Source organism: Antechinus flavipes, chromosome 3 (genome assembly GCF_016432865.1).
Source record: "Antechinus flavipes isolate AdamAnt ecotype Samford, QLD, Australia chromosome 3, AdamAnt_v2, whole genome shotgun sequence".
NCBI classification, from domain to species: Eukaryota; Metazoa; Chordata; class Mammalia; order Dasyuromorphia; family Dasyuridae; genus Antechinus; species Antechinus flavipes.
Window position 1 is genome coordinate 434,786,846 of NC_067400.1, and position 19,515 is coordinate 434,806,360.

At 34.0% G+C, this 19,515-nt stretch overlaps 1 protein-coding gene across 2 annotated transcripts in view; it reads left to right on the forward strand.

The window, feature by feature from the left end:
* The first annotated feature begins 745 nt into the window (after positions 1-745).
* The window catches only part of BAZ2B (bromodomain adjacent to zinc finger domain 2B), a 330,327-nt gene continuing 311,557 nt past the window's right edge, over positions 746-19,515 (forward strand). For both annotated transcript variants that reach the window (XM_051986301.1, XM_051986305.1), the window contains exon 1: positions 746-1,141. The gene's annotated coding sequence lies outside the window, so the exon portion shown is untranslated. The remainder of the gene's footprint in view (positions 1,142-19,515) is intronic.

Genomic DNA, 19,515 nt, shown 5'->3' on the forward strand with positions numbered 1-19,515 from the left:
CAGTTTTAGCAGGAGAAAAGGTTAGTACTTTACAACCTTTATGCGAAGCTAGGGGGGAAAAGCTAACCATCCGGTATCAAAATGATATATTTTAGGACGTCAAAGTTAAAATAATTTACTGCCTACGGAGTATCTAAGGACTGCTTTCATATCAGTATTTTTTATTCCAGCCAGTCCAAATACATTGCAATCAGCATTACCTGCCCTGAAAGGGCGGTAGCGTTTATCTTCTGAGCATCTTGCTTTTTGACGTTTTTTTTTTTTTTCTCTGACGCTCAGCTCGAATTCTAGGCATATTTAGTTGCATTAGTCTTCACCGGACTCTAAATTGCCTTAAAAAATAATTCAGGGACTGATAATCAACCAAGATGTTCTCCAGTCTCTAGCGCAATCGGTTTACAAAATTCACACGATCTTGTTTTGTTTTTCACACCCTCTCCTTTAAAAACAAAACAGAATAAAACAAAACTTTTTCTAACTTTTCCAAAAGCTAAGGATGGTGCAAACTCAAAGATACAGAGGACTTGGGAGGAAGAATGTACTTCCCTCTCATTGCTTCTTTAAGAGCTCTGATAGGTCATTTATTATTAGAACTGAAATGATATAAACAATTCTCTCTCTTCTGTCTCTCTTTTCCCCTTGTTAACAGCAACTTTCATTGTTAGAGAGAGAGAGAGAGAGAGAGAGAGAGAGAGAGAGAGAGAGAGAGAGAGAGAGAGAGAGAGAGAGAGGAAGAGAGAGCAAGAGAGAGCGAGGAGAGAGAGAAGCCTTGCTGGTTGACGTCACTTTTGGTTCATGAAGCTTTCGCCTAGAAGTGAAGCCGCTGAACAAACCTTGAGAAGAATCATCTCCTACTTCAATCTGCTGCTGGGGAGGAACTAACCGGAGAGAAGGAAGACTGAGAAGGAGAGAGAGAGGTGGGGGGAAAGGCTTTCATTATCGCAACTCTCACCTCCATTTCAACTCTTTGTACTTTTTTTCCCTTATAAAAATCAACTAGAGTAATAAGGAAGGGGGTGGAGGTTACCAAAAACAAAACAAAACAAAAAATCGTAACCTTCAGGATCATCGGGATAGGGAAGGGGAAAAAATAACCCATCGAATCCATCCACAGCGACTCCCACCCAGTTCGAAACTCAAGGTGAGTTAAAAGCCCCTGGTGTGAGGAAGGAGGGGTGGCAAGCGAGGGGACCTGGAAGGGAGGGGGTGAGGGTGGTGTTGGCAAGGCTGGTGATTCCCCATGTCTGTAACGTCGGGTCGCCGCAGAGAAAGAGAAACTATTCTAGTGCGAATGGGGAAGACTCCGGAGTGGCCCGTCTTGGCCGGCGCTCGTTGCTGCTGCTGCTGCTTCTGCTGCTGCTGTTTACCCTCGGCTGCTCGGCGTTAGCTCTTTGTTGTGCTGCTGGTTAGTAGGGTGGATGGGTGGTTTGGAGGGGTCCCGCTTGGAGTTTAGGGGAAGATGTAGAACGCGCTACAGATTCTGGGGTTGTGAAGGATGGGGGAGGGGGCGAACGCAGGTCCCAGGCGAATTTAAACTTTATTTTTAGCGGCAAGCGTTCGGGTTTTGGGGGTAATGGGTAGGGGATTCCTGTCTTAGGAAGGCCGGTCCCGGCTGCGGCGGAGAACGCCGGCGGGTTACGGAATCCCTAAGCAGACCCGGGCTACTACGTCTCCTTTGTGCCGGCCGCTGCCCTAGCTTTCCCCGGGCGCCTCTTCTTCGGTTCCCGGGGGTTTGCTTTCGTTCGGGCCGCACCAACAGTTTGTCTCATCTTGGAAAACAACCCTCTGTGGTTGTGCTGCTAATGCCGCTTTCGGCCCCACTCAGTGGGGGCAGTTTCCAAGATACCCTCTTCCTTTCCTCCCCCATACCCTGTGCGCCTCCCAGCTGCCCTAGCCCCCTCCCTCCAGGACTGTTTCGCTGCTCCAGCCTGCCCACCCCCCCCTCCAGCCCCACCTCCCGCGATGGGCCTCTCCAGCTCTATGCCTCCATTCTCCCTCCTCTCCTGGGGTATCTGGGTCTGTGGTTTACAGCCGGTGCCATGGGGTCGAGGGCCAGGTGGGACGGGGATCCCGGGGGTTTTTTTGGGGGGGGGCGGTCTGTGTCTGGATGCGGAAGGTTAGAGGAGCTTTGCCTTCCTTCTCTACGCTGATGTCTGGGTGTGCGTCTCTAATCTCCCAGCATTTCCTGGCTGGCCAAGACCATAAGCTCTCAACTCTTTCCTCAGCTTTCCCCTTCCTTAACTGCCTCCCCCCTCTCCCCGCTCCCCACACTCAAAAACATTTTCATTTGGAGAGATGCGGGAGTTCCAGTCACCCTAGATTTGATCGTCGGAAAGGAGGTGTTTGAAGGGAGCAGAGAGCCGGCCCCGCTATTGGGGATTTTTCTTCATTTTCTCTCTGTCTTTTCTCTCTCTCTCCCCCTCTGTATTTATCTTTTGTGTGTTGCTTCCTTATAAAGAGAGAAGCAGCTGCAGCTCTTGGCCGAGTTGTTGAAATTTATCCCTTTGTGTATATTACAATATCCTCCATTTTTTTCTGCCCTCTAAACAACAAGCCTTTCGCCATCTTGGGCAATTTTTATTCCCAAGTCTCTCCTTTTATTTTGGAGGAGGGGGAAGGACATTTGGAAAAGCACAAAGTGTATATGGATGAGGCTCAAAGTTTAGGAAACGTTACGGGAACAAGTGACGTCATGTAAAGTTTAAGAGAATTTTTCCCAGAGTGGTTCCCCCCTTTAAAATCTGTCCCCCTTCCCTTTTTAAAGAGTTGTGTAACTTCGAGGATAAAGTTGGGGTGGTCGTGTATGCTTTAAAAAATACTTGTCATCCCATCTCCTATCCAACTTCCTCTTCAAAAAAAAAAAAAAAAGAAAAGAAAAAAGAAAAAAAAAGAAAACTAAAAAGAGCAAAAAAAAAAAAATCTTTACTCAACCCCTCAAACTCCATTATTTTTAAATTTTGGAAACAAGTGGAGTATATAGTATTTTGAGAGATTTTTTTCTGTCCTTTGTTATTTTTAATAGTATATACTTATTTTTGCTTTCTAAGTAATGTTTATTCTTTGAAACAAATTAAAAACAGCTAGACTGGTTTACTGACAAGTGCCAAAATTTAAATATTTTATTTCCAACCTCATTTTTCTTTTGACATTTTAGCCAATATTGAATAAGTATTATGTCCGATTTAATTTTGTAATGATTTACACTGATTGTATTTTAGAAGTTTATAAAAAGTAACAGGAGATAGTGGGTAATGTTTGTTTTAGTTCTACATACTAAGTATTGTGGTTGGCAAAATGCAGATAGTTATCATACAAATGGCAAAATTGATTTTAAAAGATTCCCTATCACCTCTGGCTATAAGGTCTATGTCAGCCATTGTGAAAAAGGAAACAATAAAAGGTACTGTTCTTTGAAAATTAACTTCTCTACAATAGATACTTTTTCATCTCATAAAAGTTCTGCTGGGTCACATGACAAAACTTAATGAAACACTGAGTACTTCGTAAATAATAGGTAGAGTAAATAGAATGAAAAAAAAAATAGATTTCAATTTCCTTTAGTCATTTTGCCTTGCTAGGTTTTGCAGTCAGCATATTTACATCTCTTCTAACAAGGACGTGAAACTGTCTGTATTTAATTTGCATTCTCTTTGTCTTCAGGGTTGGAGAAAACATTGACTACAATTAAGTCATAGAAGCTAATAGGAACAATTCTAAGTGCATTAAAAGGGTTTTTTCAACACACAAAAACATATGATGTATGTGTTATATTTTTATGTTTATGTAGGCAGCTTACTTTTGGGTTAACACAATTCAGCTATTTACCTTGGAATTTGCTTTATTTAAAATACTTTAGAAAGCTTTTTCAGAATTGAATGTCTGCCAGTTATGTGAATCTTAGGTAGATGAAAATGTTTAAATAGTTAAAAGCACATAGAACAGATGGTTCTAAATTATACATGCAACAAAGGACTAGAAGATTTGGCAGATTATAAATGGTGAGCAACAGAGGATAAGCAGTTTAAGAAAATGGTAGTTAAGTATATTTGATGTCTCACACCTATTGTAAACACTGGGAATATTATTTGTCACGGTGCTGCATAATCAATATTTCAGACATTAAGAGAGTTCTAGGTTTCAAAAATGAGAAATGATGTTTTACAAGAAATTCCTTCAGTTTAAAAATGTTCTAAAGTGGATCTGACAAATAATACTCTTTTGTATATTTGTATTGTAAATAACGCAATATTAATCACATACAAAAATATAAAGGTATATTTGAGAACTTAACCAGTATGTTGAATTCATATAATGGCTAGGAAAGGTAGATGTAGGTATTTTCTTTTTGAGGTTCAAATACAATTATTATTTTGCTGTTTGAGAAATAAAATCTTTAAAGTTCATGCTTGTTAAGCCAAATGCCCTGTGGTATTAATAGATCTATCCTCGCTAAAGTGTCCCTTTCTATGTTATTTAAATTATTTTAGATTGTAATCTTGATCTCCTTTCCTTGGCCATTCTGTTTCCCCACCAGTATTATCTTTAAAGGGTTGTTTTATGTTCCAGAGGCACATTTTAATATGTTTCATTGGTTTAGTAAGTCCTATTTATAATAAAATTACACATTTTTTTTTTTTTTACTAAATAGGCATAGCATAAAGTCACTTTAAAATATTTTTGATAATTTTGGTATATATTTGTGGGTTGATGGGAAGGTTTTGGGAAAGGAGAAACTGAGTAGTGGAACATAGTCTTATAAGAGGAATCACTGGTTGAATATTTCTTTGTGTTGGGCTTTCTTTTTAAAAATGTATTTAGTAAAGTATTCCACAATTTAGAATTTTGTTTTTAGTTTTATATGACATTTATTTAAAATGCACATAAGATTGTAATGGAAACCTTGGAATTTTAATTCTATTGCCCTTTCTCCCATTTCTTTGTTTGCATGTTTATTATAGAACTGCAGTGTAAAGGAGCAGATGTTTTGCCAAACATCCTGATGTGTTGCTTTTTCTTATGGGAGTGCGTAACTGTTCCTTCTGATGCATCAACTTGACAGCTGGTTGATTTCATGGAGCTGCTAAGAAGCCATTAGTGGTGTCATTGAATTGAAACAGAACAGTCACTCCCAGCTTGAACTGCAATTGTTAATGTCTTTGTTGCTACTTTTGTGTTCCTACACAAGATGTAGAATATCACAGTTGCAAGAAAGTTCATGCTTTCTGTCTGATCCCCTTGAATTAGTGAAAGGACGCGGTAGGACTTGATTGCTTTTAGGTTTATAGTTTTCTTGTAGTAAGGGTTTTGAGACTATAGATTCTTGGTTGTTGACCTAGACATGCCAAAAGGAGAAATGCCATGAAGTATTAAAAAAAGCTGATATGGTAACTTTGTCCTCCAAATAAAATTACATCATAAAGATTTAATGATTCCCATCACACTTGGTTGCTTAAAGAACAGTTTATCTAGTTGTATATTTTTAAAAGATTACATATACTTTTCAAAATAAGAGATTAAAAATAAAAGCAAGCCTTTTTTATCTGAGGCTCAAAATAATATTCCTTTCCACTTAGTTTATGTTGATTTGTTGTTTTAATTGATCTTTCATAAAAGTCTTTTTTTGTTAAGGGTAATTTTAGTTTAAAAAGTAGTCGTTTATTGGTTATAGACATTGCAATTGTGCTTTTTCATCTTACTAATGATTTTTGTTGATAGTTTTAATATTAAATTCTTATCATATAATCATATCAATGTAATGTTACCCATTTACCTATTGTATGGTCAATGTGGTTTCTTTTGGGGGTGAGTAAAAACTGATAAGTTCAACATAGGCTGAGCTCAAAAAATAAATAATTTTTAAAAGTATATTTGATGGGTAAGATGAGCTAACCAAAAACTTCATTAGAAATATCATGTGATATAATCTGCAAAGTAAAGAATATTTTCTAGTCTTAATATATGTATTATACTTATTTTTGGCACGTAAATAAAGACTTTTCCTAATTGATAGAATTCATAGGACTACATGTATTCTTTGGTAGTAATAGTAAATAGACAGCATTGTTCCCATAAAAAGGTATGGCAAACTTTAACAAATTTTAGTCATATCTTTGTATATAACTTCAGAATTGTATTTTTCTTGTCATATTCATAGAGAAACTTTAAAGAAAAGCACTTTAAAACTAAAGTTTTAAATACAAGTGTACCTACACTCACTCTAATAAATAGCTACACAATTTCTATAAAATGGCAAACTATGTTACCATATTTAAAATATGATTTTGAAATTACTTATATATTTTCAAGTGCTTAAAATTGTATTTGTTAACTATGATAGACATAAATCAAATTCTTGTCAAATCATTTTTTAAATACACGAAAACTTGCTATTTGAAGGACTCATGCTGAATCTTTTCTGCAGAGAGAAGAATCTTTGTTATGAACTTTCAAAATGAAGATTATACTCATTTATTAGTTTAGCATGTTCACATTTTTGAATGTTGGTTTTCTTATGTCAAGTTATCTTTTAAAAAAGAAAGGCCCATTAAGAACATTAAACTTTCATTTATAAAGTTTCCCTATTAGTCTGTAAACTTTAAAACAGTATTTAATGGCAGAATCATAAACCTTGTTAATAAGCATGGTTTCATTAGTATCCTTTTTGCAGTAAAGATTGGTGCTATCTTCTATCTGGAAGAGGAAGAGCTGATTTTAATTTTACATAAGAAGTTAGGGTCTATTTTAATAATTATCACTGCTGAATTTGTAGTGTTATGTTAGAGTTTACGATATAGACTTGGTAAGTTGAGTATGGGGTGTAATTTTAAAAGCAATCCAAATTGATTATTAATTTAGAGTGAAAGATTTCATTCTCATTTAGATAAGGTCATGGAACAAAAAGAAACAGTGTACTTTTAAATTTCAAGACACTTAATCTATTACATTTGGCAGAAATCTAAGTGGACAATATGACCTTTATCTTATGATTCAAAAATATGTTTTTGCATATGATTATTTCCATTATTTTAAAAAATCCTAACTTTTACATTTTAAAATAGTGGTTTCATTAATATGTAGCATTTTATTATGTGTTTTTTGTTTTCAAGTACATCTTTAGCAAATTTAACATGTTTTATAAAATAACATTTAAGTTACTGTAGGCATAGTTCTGAAAATGATTTTAAGGAAAGGAGTTTTCACTTCTTATAAAAAAGAAATCAGGCTTGAAGATAATAATTGCATTCATACATCAGATATGTAGAGACATAATTGTGTGTTTTTATCCTGTTTTCTGTTCTTACACTTTTCCACAAGCATGCACTCATTAATCAAAGACGCTGCACTCCTGCTGAGGGCAGAGAGGTTCATCAAATTGGCAGCCAGTTTGGTGTAAAGAACGGTGTACTGAAGCTCTTAACGGGCTGGGACATAAATAAATCTAAGGTCTTTGTATGCAAACCCTGGAGGTTAATACTGTATAATTCAGTGTCCTGTCTTTGTTTTTATGATTGATGTTTTTAAATGTTTGAAGCTTGATGCAAGTCTTCTAGTAGGTCAGGGCTAACAATCTGATTGGCTGAAGCAAAAAAAGAATTGGGTTGGCAGAGAGGGACTTTGAGTACACTGCAGAGATTTTGATTTTTTTTTTCTAGGAGATCATTGTCATATTGCCTGAGCTGTTATAGGAATGTTCCAGTGATTGACATCCCCTGCTGTGATAATGGACCTAGTGCATGAAATGCCAATAGTTTGGTCCTATTTGTTCGGAAGCTTACTGCTATTTGTATCCTTAACAGAGCTAACATGTAGAACAAGCAAAACTACTGGGATTTCTCTGTAGAAATAGTGCTGGGATTTGGCTTTAACATGAATTGGTTGCATATTCATAATTTAAGAACAGCTGGTTACAGCAAGCACATAGTCATTTGCAAGCTATTATAAACCATTCCACTCACACATGGAGCCTGTGCTTGGTGGTTGTTTCTTCTTCTTTTTCTTTCTTTCTTTTTTTTTTTTTATTGATCTACCTGCATTTAAAATCTGGTCACTGCTGCTACAGAAACCTTTTCTTTTAGCTGCCTTTGCAATGTATAATGGCTTCAATTTAAAATATTTAAGTTTAACTAAATACTAAACAATATGATTAAGGAAGACCTTTGAACAAATGTAAGGTATTAGCAATGATACCCACACCTAAACTTCATTTTCTGATGAAAAAGATAATATGCAATTATAAAGCTCCAAAATTATATGATATCTTGTTATCATCCTAGTTTTATCCATAGATAAATTATTGAGCAATGTTGATTGTTAAAGATGTGTATACTTTGCTATCCATTCACAATTTTAGGTAACAGCAAAAACAAAAAAAAAATATTGTTTACCCTAAAAAACAAAGTCACCTGATAGACAATAGAATGCTAGTACTTATGATATATAGAACACTGACAATATATTTTATAATGGGTTTTGTCAAAGGAAAATCAACAGTAGACAGATGTATTTTAAAAAATCCAACCAATGGCTATATAACAGCCTGTGATTCTTGTGAAATTAGTTTTATAAGAAATCTTCACATTTTTGCCAGGTTTGGGGCAGAGTCCCTGGAGTGTTAAAGATAGACACATTTTCAGTGGTACCTGAATGGAGAATCCCAAGCTGGTCTATCCATAATGTTGGATTTTCCAAATAGAAGCGCTGAAAGAACCAGTGAAAGATGTTTTCTTATATCCCAAAGCTTTGGATGCAAAGAGTGTAAGAAGAAAGTGCTAAATGTCATTTTAGCAATGCTTGATCTAATCACAGGGTGATAATGCCTTGATTTGTGTGGGCCAAAATAGGTGGATACCTAGTGATAATAAATTATGACATACAACTTCACAGAGGTGCCTTTACAATATCATATGTGTGTGTATTTGCTTCTAACTACACTGGATGATGAAGTGCCTTTCAGTACTTCAAGGTTGAGTATGAGTGGTTAGAGTGCATTTTATTCTTTCTTAGCTTCACAAATAGCTGGATGTGTTGGTAATATCACATAATATATAGCTGAAATCAATCTAGCTGATGGGTTACTTTTTTGTCTAAATAATAAATTTAGAGGTTATTAAAGGACAAAAATCTCTCAGCTTTGTGTTGTAGAAGATCATAACTTTATATATTGTCAATTCTTGATTATTAAAGACTTTTATTTAGTTTGGGAATCTATGCATGACCTTTATGTGTTTTGGTGGGTTTTCTTTTGGTTATTTTATGGTCTTTTAGCATTCCTAACAAAAAAAGTTTGAGAAATAAAGAAAGGTGAAATCTGAATGAACTGGTTTTAATCCTTGTTGGGCAGGTATGGTGAAATATTTTGTTGACAAATGTGATGAAGAGAAGCTTGAAACTTTTTGCTGATGTGAGATATTGGGATTATGTGTGGATTTCAGTTCGTTCTTATTACTATGGACAATAAAAAATTGGCTATACTGTAGGATAATATAATTGACATTTTTAAAAGTGTTTTATGTGGTTGTTTAAAAGTGTAACATTTGGAACTAGTAGAACTAATACATCTATGCATTAATCTAAAATTTTTGAATGCTGAAAATCCTAATTGAGTAGAATATAAAAAAATATAACCACTCTGTCTTCAGATGTAAAATATATTTTTTTATTATTTGTAGACTGATAGAACTTTATAAATCATTTTAGTCCATCTGTTTTTTATAGATGAGATAATCGAGTCCCAGACAAGTTAATTTTGCAAAGTCACACTGATAGGAAGAAACAGGGATTCAAATCTAGGTCCTTTAATTAAAAATCCTTCATTCCTTATGCTGTATCACACTACCAAACAAAGAAGTTGGCATTGTGGCCAGGTACCATTCAAGATTATTTTCAACCCTTCTGAAGTCAGTTCTTTCCCTCCCATTTCACAGAGTAAGTTCTTTTCCCCCTTTGCTTTATTTAACATTGACAACCTGGGTGTCCCTAGAAGTTATTAGATAGTCAAATTCAAGCAACTAAGGATAAATTTGTGGGAATCCGCTTGAAATAGCTGACTACCTATTCTGGTCAATGCATTTAGATCATCAGTTTTAAGTGAGAGCATTCATTTTTTCTTTGCCCTTAGTTCTTCCTCTTAAGACCACTCCTAAAAAGAGTTTGTGATAGAACAGGGAACCTCTGAGTCCTGTTCTTTGATGGCAGTTTCTGGGAAGGTGGAAGAATCATTTCTGATTTGAGAGAAATTACGGGTTTCCACTCATTTGCCTCTACCTTTGGATGTAGTGATGAAGAGCCAGCAAACTAGGCCCAGATAATATAGCAATGAGAAGCAGCAAATGGCAGTCCCCACTATTAAAAACTATGATACTGCTTTGTGGTTAATTACCAAGCAGTTACCCTCCCCTTTCTCCCCAAAAGGAAATATTTGAAACAAACTCACAATGTAAATTTATTTATTTATTTATTTATTTTTTTGCTGAGGCAATTGGGGTTAAGTGACTTACCCAGAGTCACACAGCTGAAAGTATTGTATTAAGTGTCTGAGGCCACATTTGAACTCAGGTCCTCCTGACTTCAGGGCTGGTGCTCTATCTACTGTGCCACCTAGATGCCCCTCAAAATGTAAATTAAAAAAAAATTATTGAATGCTATGTCTAAAGACAGCAGTATGGAGTCAGGAACTCTTGGGTTTTCTATTTATCATTTGTAGTAAAGTAGTAAATATTTGCTTGCAAAGCACTTTAAATTTCTTAAAAGTCTTTAAAAATGTAAAGCATGATAGGAGGTGTGACTAATTTTGAGACATAAAAGAAAATGGTATATATATGATTGTAAAAATATATATATATATGTATATATATATACACAGAAGATTGTAAAAGTCTCTACATATTTAAAGAAGTCATATTTACATTATCTAGTATTCATAATAGCATCTGACATTTAAATGTTAGAGGCAACTAGATGGTGCAACAAATAATCTGGAGTGAAGAAGACCTGAGTTCAAATCTGCTCTTAAATACTAGTTTTCTGATCCTAGACAAGTCACTTAACCTCTGCCTCAGTTTCCTCATCTGTAAAATGGGGATAATAATAGCACAGGTTATTGTGAAGATAAAATGAATATTTGTAAAGTACTTTGCAAGTCTTAAAAGTGATATATAAATGTTAGCAATTATTATTATTACGGTTTTATAATAACTTTTTGAAGTAGATGTTATAGAGATGTTTTAGAGATGAGTTAAATAGAGACAGATTAAGTGAATTGCCCATGATCATAAAGCTAAACATATATTAGAGGTAAAGTTTAAACGCAGGTGTCCCCTGATTCTGAGTGTTGCAATCTGGTAATAATAGCATGATTCTACACTTTCATGGGGAAGAGGATTATTAAAATAAATTGATGCAGCAGCAAAACCCATGTTAGGTAGCTGAAACAAACACTCAGAAACTTTCAAAGCAAAGGATTATAGAAGCAAACAAGTGTCTCCTTTCCCCTTCTGGTAGTTAGCTTTAGCATTGAGTAGAAATTGTAGCTGACACTTCATCATTCAGTATTATACTAGAGTCAAACCATTTTACTTTATTTTGTAAGGAAACAAATTAAAGAAAGTATTGTCACAAGGTAGATGATGATAGAAGATAGAGAAAAGCAATTTTAAGGCATCTTTTTAAATGTAATTAATAGAAGTCTTGTTACAAAATAGAAATCTTGTGAAAAGTATAGCATTGCTTTTTCCCCTTCATAACCTTAGTCCTGTGTCATTTAATTGTTCTAGAAAGTTCTTAAAATTTACACAATTAGAATGAGGAAATATCTGTATTCACACCTTGCTATTTGAGATATGAATTAGAGAGGTTTTGGAAGGGTGCACAACTAGTCCAGGAAATGACTCTGTAGTACCTTTGGCCAATAAATCAAAGTGATTTTTGTTTGTTTGGGTACTAGGCCTGTTTTTCACAGGTGCTCTTGCCAAAAATCATAAATGAAGATATTTGTTATAAAGAATGTAGTAAAGTTTTAATTGCTTTGTATGGAGCAGGAAGGTAGGGGTAGGGCTTTGAAAAGAGGGAATGCAGTTAAGTGAAGTGAGAATGTGTGCCTATATTTGTGGCTACAATTTCACTATTCTTATTCTCATAAAATATGTTATATGCCAAATGACTGTTGAACTTCTAATTAATAGTGGCTGCATTTCAGAAGTGAATTATTATGTAAATAGTTTATAAACTGATTTGGGATCTTTTAAAATGCATATCAGTATGTAAAGTCATATAAATGTTACTGTTAAATTGGCAAAGACTTCCTAGTTTGATCTGTATATGTTTCCAAGTTACTTATCAACAAAGTATAAAGACAGAAGACACTCCAGTTTTATGAATTATTCATAGTGAGGGCCAGGCAATTCTTTGAAAATACTTTAAATTTTGACAGGTAGTATTCTATATATTCAGTGTATATACACATACATGTGTTGATGTTGCTGTTGAGGTCTATTTCATTGATGACTAAATTAATAGACATATATATATAGAAACTTCTTTTGGAAAATTCACAGATTTATATCTTTATCTTTTAAAAAAGATACTAACACATAAGAATTATGTTAAAACACATTTGTTATCCATGACTAGAAAAGAATAATAATAAAAAAAAAAAACTTGCAGATTTAAGATGCTTCTGGGCCATCCAAGTTGAAAATAGTTTATAAAATGACTGTAAATACAAAACTGAAACTTAAATTGAGGATTATAATTTAGAAGAAGAGGAATTTCAATTGCACTCTTAAGCTTCTCAAAGTACTTTAAATGTTATCTCATTTGATCCTCAGTACCACTTTGAGATAAGTGTTATTATTCCCATTTTTCCGATAGCAGAACTGAGATGGAGAAGTTAACCTACTTGTCCAGGGTCACACCATTAATAAATGGCTGAGGCAGGATTTGAACTCAGGTCTAGTGGCCCAGTGGATTAGTATAGGGCCTGGCGTCAGGAAGGTTTTTTTGTTGTTCAGTTGTATTTGCTTCTTTGTGATTCTATTTGGGATGGTCTGGGCAAAGATACTGAAGTGGTCTGCATTTTCTTCACTCATTTTATGGATGAAGAAATGGAAGTAAATAAGAGTTAAATGACTTGTATATGGCCACACAGCTAGTAAATGTCTGAGGCCAGATTTGAATTCAAATTCGAGGAATTATGAAAATGAATGAGAAACTAGCAGAGAACAAGAAAGTAGGGATTAAAATGAGTAGAATAAAAAATGACTCAGTAGGTAAGGAAAAAAATTAATTTTCTGATATTTAATGGACAGTATTAATAGTTATGACATGTTTATAGAATTTGAAAACTAACAATAAAAAAAATTGCTACCAGTGTTTGTTGCTATCAATAAGTTGATAAGGTCATAGTAAATGCCAGCTATAAAAAAAAAGCAAATGAACAAACAAGAACAACAAAAAAGGGTGAAAATACTATGCTTTGATCCAGATTCAGTCTTCATGTTCTCTCTGGATGCGGATAACACTTTCCTACTTAAGTCTACTGGAATTACTTTGAATCACCTCATTGTTGAAAAGAACCAAGTCAATCATCACATGATCTTGTTACTGTATTGTGCATATTCTCTTGGTTCTGTTCACTTCACTTGGCATGTAAGTCTTTTCAAGCTTTTCTGAAATCAGCCTGCTCATCATTTTTTGTAGAATAGTAATATTCCACTACATACATATGCCATAACTTATTTGGCCATTCCCCAAGTGATGGACATTCACTCAATTTTCAGTTTTTTGCCATTACAAAAAAGGGCTGCTACAAACATTTTTACATATGTGGGTCCTTTTCCCTCTTTTATGATCTCTTTGGGATACAGAGCCAGTAGAGACACTTTTAAAAATTTTTAAAAGAATTTTATTTTCAATGGTATTTTCTGTCATGTACTTGACTCTGGGGAGAGCATTATACACACAGTGGTACCTTCTATGTGCCTACATGTACTTTTAAAAAATTGGACCTGTGATATGATAGGTGTGGAAGGTTTCTGATAGGGAATTCCACTAGTATAGGTCAATGTCTTATACTTTTAAATAATTAGTTATGATACTGAGAGGTACAGTAAGTTTTCTGGGGACATGCAATTGTTATGTCCCTGTGGTAAGACTTGATTTCTAGGCAGTCTCTTTCCACAATACTGCTTCAACCCTCAAGAATATTTGTATAGGTGTATTAACATATGTTGAAACAAATCTTTGTTTCTATGAATATGGACATATTAGGATAGATACTTTTTACTTTTATTATTTACATTTTTACATAGATTTTCATGTATCGGGTATGTTTTAGGAATTAGAATTTTGGAACTGAGAAGGACTTTAGTGATTACATAGTTGGACTCATAAATTAAAAAAAATTTTTTTTTGTTTTAACACCTAATGTATCCCTTTCTCTTTTCCTTCTAGAGAGCCATTCATTATATCAAATATTTTTTAAAGAGAGGCAGAAAAGTTTAGTCAGCAAACTAACCAACACATTAAAAAAAATTTTTTTTGGTGGTATATAGTATTTCATACCCATTGTCCTCTATCTCAACAAGAAGGGAATTAATTATTTAGTCATTTCAGTTGTGTTGAATTCATGAACCCATGTGGGGTTTTCTGGGGGGAAAAAACCCACTGGAATGGTTTGCCTTTTCCTTCTCTAGCTCATTTTACAGAAGAGGAACTGAGGCAAATAAAGTTAAGTGACTTTCTCCAGGTCACACAGTGTCTAAGGCTAGATTTGAACTCAGGAAAATGAGTCTTTTTGGTTCCAGGCCTGATACTCTGTCTTCTGTGCCACAGAGTTGCCCTTATTTCTTTTTTTTGGGGGGGGATGGAGGTGGGGTAAGAAAACTTGAACAGATTGAGACTGGTTGAACTGGTTGAACTCTTCTGATTTCTTTCATGATGCTCTCTCCTTTCATGATGCCATCCTAACTCCTCTTGGTTTATTCCTCTCTTTTTTCATTTTGGTTCAAGATTTTATATCTTTCATTTATATCTTCATTTATATTTCTAATGCCACCTCCTTTCTTATGTTAGGCTATTATTATCACTTTCTCAAATTGTTCCACTTCTTCTCTCTTCTCATCTCCTCTGTCTTCCCTTCTCCTCTTCTCTTTCTTTTTCCCTTCCCCAGTCCTCTTCCCTCTCCTTCCTTCCCCTTTCCTCTCCTCTCCTACTCTCTTCTGTTCATCTCTTCTCCCTTTCCCAGTTCCCTTCAGAGTATGGTTGAAAGTCAGAATTTTGAGTTCTTGTTTTACATTTTGCTCCAGACACTTATTACTATGTTATAGGCAAGCCACTTAATTTTTCTGAACTCTAGTTCTATTTTATATAAAATGATGTTAATGATATTTACTGGTACCTCTCTCACAAGGTTCTTGTGTCTAATAAAATATTTTCTATAAAGTGTTTTGCAAAACTTAAAGTACTATAAAAATCATCTATTATTATTCCTATATACCACTGCTGGATTAATCTTCACAAACCAGTTCTTTACATGTGCCAAAACCCTATTCAAAGAACCTTCAGTATTCCCCATTACTTACAGAATAAAACCTCAACTCTTAAGTCTGGCATTCAAGACCCTCTACAGTCTTAGCACTTGCAATTTGAATTTTATCTCCCAGTTCTCACTAATGTGAACTTTTCTTTAGCCTGATCTACCCACTATTCCTCTAATATTCCCACTATCAGAAACATTCTTTTTTTTTTTTTTTTTGTCTATTCTTGGAATGTCTTCCTTCCACCTTTCATTTTTCTGTATTCTACTCCAACCTCTGAAATCTTTTCTAACCCCATGCACCAGCGTCACTCATCCTTTGAATCTTGTGCTGCTCAGTTATTTATAATATGCTACTCTCTTACAACTTTTCATACGGGCACAGTCTATCCCCTATAGTCATATTGTAAGCTATTGGGGACCTCCATAGCACCTTTTAGAGTGCCTTATACTTAAAAGAATTTGATAAATATTTGTCACTTACTAATACAAGAATATTTTTTAAAAAGAACAGTAGTATGCCCAAGTACTGATGGAGTTAGTGAAAAATGAATTTAGAGTAAAATTTTGAAGAGAGTTGTGAAAGTGGTCTGGTAGAAGGTTTAGAGAAAAAATATAAAGTGAACTAATGAGCACATATACTAGATGTCCAAAAATCTTAGTGTAGTTTTAAGCCATTAAAGGTTTAATGCCTTATGTTTATTATGATAGTAAAGATTTAATAGCTCAAAACTTCACTAAAACTTTTGGGAATGAAGCTGACCAATTCATTTGAAGAATGATATAGTTTCAAAATAATTTAGGACATTTTACAATATTAGAAAAACAAAGGAGAATTTTTTTTTTATAATACACAAATGCATAAGAAGGGAAGAAGAGGATAGAATTTGGAACTCAAAACTTAAGTCAATTTTTAAAATTTGTTTTTTTTTTAACATGTAATTGGGAAAATAATAAAATCTTACATATTAAAAAAAAAAGAAAAACAAAAAAAGGAATTTGGAGTGAGGATAGGAAATCAGAAATCAAACAAACAAACAAAGAAACAACAAATTTTGTGAACCTATAGTAGACATTTAAAAAAATTGTTTAATTTTTTCAAAAATGTAATAGTATTTTGAAAAAATTTTTGAAATGTAGTATTTAAATTGGGAAGTCATATATATAAAACAAAATGCCTTAAAAGTACTTACATTAAAATATCCTCCCATCTAAAAGTTCTGTAAAGAGCATTTTAAATAAAATTTTGAGTAACAATTTAGAAGACAGGAGAAAGAGAAAATTACATTAAAGAAATACAGATCTTTCATCTTTTCTGAATTTGACTTTATCCTTAAAACTAATTAACAATTATTAGTAGTTTAACTACTGTATACTATCTATATACTCAATGTTCTTAGGAAAATTTTTATTATCTACTTTTTTCCTTAATCTAAAGGCAGAATGGTTTGCTGAGAAGAGAACTAGACAAAAGTCAGGAAATCTGAGTCCTAATTTTGTTGCTGGCTAGCTCTACCCATGGGATAATCAATTAAACTTTTAGAAGTATTTTCTGTAATATGGGGAAAATAATATCCTTTCTGAAGAAAACACTTTGCAAATATAATCTGTTCTTTTCTATCAGCAATGTCAAATTAACAAGATTATGAGAATATAAATTGATTTACTCATAAAAATTTTCATGTGCTTGATATACAACCTTTTTGAAGAGAGACTTTTCAGATGGACACATAAAGTCATGGAATCTTAAAGTTGAAAGAGCCTTCAGGGTTCTGAATCTCTACCTGAATGGGTATCCCTTCTGTAATATTCCTCCTTCTCCTTCACGATCTCTACTAATTAGGAATCCACTATTTGTCAAAGCATCCCATGCCATTTTTAGAAAGCTTCCTTCCTTCATTTCAAGTGTACATCTAACTTTTTATATAGTTTCCCCCCTTTGTTTTCAGTTTTGTTCTCTAGTTAGAGGGAATAAATCCATTCTCTCTTCAACATGACATTCCCTTAAATATTCTTATAATTTCCTATCCCTTTCCCCTTAACAAACTTTCTCATCTCTGGGCTAACTATTGATTTTTTTAAAAATTACCTTCATATGTCTTGATCATTAGACCATCTAATATTCTGGTTGTTTCCCTTTTGACATGCACTAATTTTATCAATATCCTTTCTGAAATGTGGCATCCAGATCTGGAAATAATAGACATTGTCTGACCAGGACAATCTATCCTGGAGTCATTATATATTTTCTTGTTTTGGACATTGTGTCCTTAATGCAATCAAAGATTGCATTTACTTTTAAGTTGCTCTGGTAACACTGTTGACTCATGCTAATCTTGCAAGCCACTAACCTTCTCAAATTATTTTAACAGAAAGTATTGTCTACTCATGCCTCTTCTGTCTTGTACTTATGCTGTTGATTCCAAGCCCAAAACTTTACAATCTCCCTTTTTAAGTTTCATGTTGTTGGGTTTTTAAAAATCTCATTATTCTAAGTTGTAGAGATATCTTTGGATTATTATTCTTTCTTCCAATATATTAGCAATTTCAGTCACCTTTTTGTTTTCTGCAAATTTTATAAGCAAATCACCTATTACTAAGTCATTAATTAATAGTGCTTTAACAATACAGGGCAAAGAATAAATCACTGGGGGCTCCATTAAAAAGCTTCTTCTATTAATGATTTTTTCAGCAGATATTCTGTTGATTGAAACCTACCATAATTTTCCTACCTTTGTGCCAACTTTGTGATTTATGCTGAAAACTTTTTACCTACTCTTGCTAACTAATTTGTTGATTAACATGACTCCCTATAATATTCTCTTATTACTCTTTCTTTCTCCTTTGAGTCTTAGCAACATGCTGCTCATTCTTCCTCTATTTTCTCTTGGTATACATGTCAGTCTACCTGCTTGTGTTTCTTTCTGCGGTTGATGTTTAAGGTATTGATTTATATAAGGGTAGGCTTACAAGTTCAGCAATTCAGGTTATTTCTTAGGTAATTTAACTTTAATTACTATGTGTTAGTGTCATATGCAGATGAATGAGTAGTTTACATTTGGTTATGAGAACAAGGTGACAAATTTTTAATAAAAATCACAGTTACCTCACAGTTGCTCAAGGACAGTAAAGATCAGTGAAGTCTTCATAACAATTACTGGAGATTTCTCTTTATCAAAGGAAAAGCGAATGACAGATCTTTGATTTGCCCAGCAGATAATTTCATCTTTCAGAAGGTACATATAGCTGTATGGCTGCCTATCTCTGTATGTGCATGTATTATAGGATATACTTTGCTTTAAGCAAATGTTTTGCAGTATATTAAAGGCCAGATTTGAAAATCAGGCTAATTAGGCTGTGATGATTTCATTTGCAAGATAACTATTTGCTTTATAAAAGGACTCTTTAAAATATTGAGTTGTTCCTAAAATATTTAAATATGATCTTATGCAAATTTTATTTATGTATGATTTCCTAGAGAGAAACACTATGCACGCTATATAGATGATGAAGTCCAAAAACTTTCAAATGTCATTTCTGACAACAAATTAAGTGGCCATGGGTAAGTTGATAAATTTCTTTGAGCCTCGACATTACTCTGATATCTTAAATTATAAATATGTTATGATCTGCATCATTGAATGGGAGTTCTCACACCAAGAATTCTCTTAATGACCAAATCTCAGGTGCTTGACATAACATTTTTAGTTTCTACTCTGTACCACACAATTTGAAAATTGAGAATATATTGCCTTGTACGAATGTGATCATATATTTTATTCTGTCTTAAAACCTGCCATAGTATATAGCAAAATGCTGAAAGCATAGCAAAAGTACAAAGTAGATATCCATTGTTAAGAGGCGTATTCTCTATATTTAGCTTTATGCATTCATGTGTCATGTGTCATGTGATGTCAGGTGATAGAAGATTTATGTGTGTGAATGATTTGATAGATAGTATATGGAGAGCTACCTTTTAAAAA